General features: G+C 39.7%; 1 long non-coding RNA gene and 1 pseudogene across 1 annotated transcript in view; both read left to right on the top strand.

Annotated features, from left to right (window-relative positions):
- Window positions 1-1,565, top strand: part of LOC108297324 — a 44,628-nt gene that overhangs the window by 10,933 nt on the left and 32,130 nt on the right. The gene's annotated exons all lie outside the window — the stretch shown is intronic.
- On the top strand, window positions 166-278 carry LOC119469717 (annotated as a pseudogene).

A 1,565-nucleotide genomic window follows, 5' to 3' on the forward strand; every position in this document is an offset into this window, starting at 1 on the left:
AGTAGAGACGGGGTTTCACCATGTTGACCAGGATGGTCTCGATCTCTTGACCTTGTGATCCACCCGCCTCGGCCTCCCAAAGTGCTGGGATTACAGGCTTGAGCCACCACGCCCGGCCTAAAGTCAAAATCTTTATGGGGCAATGGGAAAGAGAAAAGGCTGGAAGCCTACAGCCATACCACCCTGGATACACCTGAGCTCGTCTGATCTCAGAAGCTAAGCAGGGTCGGGCCTGGTTAGTAGTTGGATGGGAGACCACCTGAGAATACTGGGAGACCACCTGAGAATACTGGGTGCTGTAGGCTTTATTTAAAAATAAAAATAAAGAAAAGCAAAACAAGTAAAAAAACAAAAATTAAAAAGAAAAGGCTGGAAACACTGTGTTAATATTTCTTGTCTACAGCTACTTTGGATCATTCCCAGGAATGATCCCTGCTGCCACTGTCTACCAACACACATGAGGGGACTATAGCAAGCTTGTCTAACCCGTAGCCTGTAGCCCAGAACGGCTTTGAATGCAGCTCAACACAAATTTGTAAACTTTCTTTTCTGTCTTTTTTTTTTTTTTTTTTTTTAAAGAAAAGAAGAAAGAGAAAGGAAGGTAGGAAAAAAAGGAGAAAGAAGGAAAAGAAAAAAAAAGAGAGAAAGAAAGAACAGAAAGAAAGAGAGAGAGAAAGAGGGAGAGAGAACGGGAGTCTTGCTCTATTGCCCAGGCTGGAATGCAGTGATAAAATCATAGCTCAGTGCAGCCTCAAACTCCTCACCTCAAGCCACCCTTCCACCTCAGGCTACCCTACCAAGTATCTGAGACTACAGGCATGCAGTTCTGTGCCAGACTAATCTAAAATAAAAATTTCTTTCTTTTTTTTTTTGAAAACTGTTTCCTAAAGTGACTATCTTGTTTTGTATTTCAACCAGAAACATATGAGTTTTGCTCGAGTTGTCCCATATATTTGCCAGCATGTTGTATTATCAGTTGTTTTATTTTAGCAATTCTAAAAGGTGCATAGTAGTGTCTTAATGTGATTTTATTTTGCACTTCCCTAATGAGCTATGATGCTGAGTATCTTTTTTTGTAATTATTTTAATTTGATATAAATTAAATTAAATGTTTAATTTCTCAGTTGTACTAATCACGTTTCAGAGACTCAAAGGTCACTAAAACTCATAGTTAGTGGCTATCTTATTGGATGGCACAGATTTTCAAACATTTCCTTTATTGCAGAAACTTCTGCTAGACAATAGGATGCCTTTGCTAAAGTCTTGAGTTCTTTCACATCAGAATTCATGGCTAATCTTCAGTGGGAAAAGAGGAATCTTATAAGACTATAACATTTAGTCCTAAAGCATTCAAAGTCCAATTTTCTTATTCCATGTTACAGTTACAAATTTCTCTAGTTTTGATTTAAAAATTACCTGACCACATTTGCTATCTCCCCAACTAAGCTGGAAGCTTTTTTTTTTTGAGACGGAGTTTCGCTCTTGTTACCCAGGCTGGAGTGCAATGGCACGATCTCGGCTCACCGCAACCTCCGCCTCCTGGGTTCAGGCAATTCTCCTGCCTC

The sequence above is a fragment of the Cebus imitator genome, unplaced genomic scaffold (assembly GCF_001604975.1).
Source record: "Cebus imitator isolate Cc_AM_T3 unplaced genomic scaffold, Cebus_imitator-1.0 Scaffold792, whole genome shotgun sequence".
In the NCBI taxonomy this organism is placed as follows: domain Eukaryota; kingdom Metazoa; phylum Chordata; class Mammalia; order Primates; family Cebidae; genus Cebus; species Cebus imitator.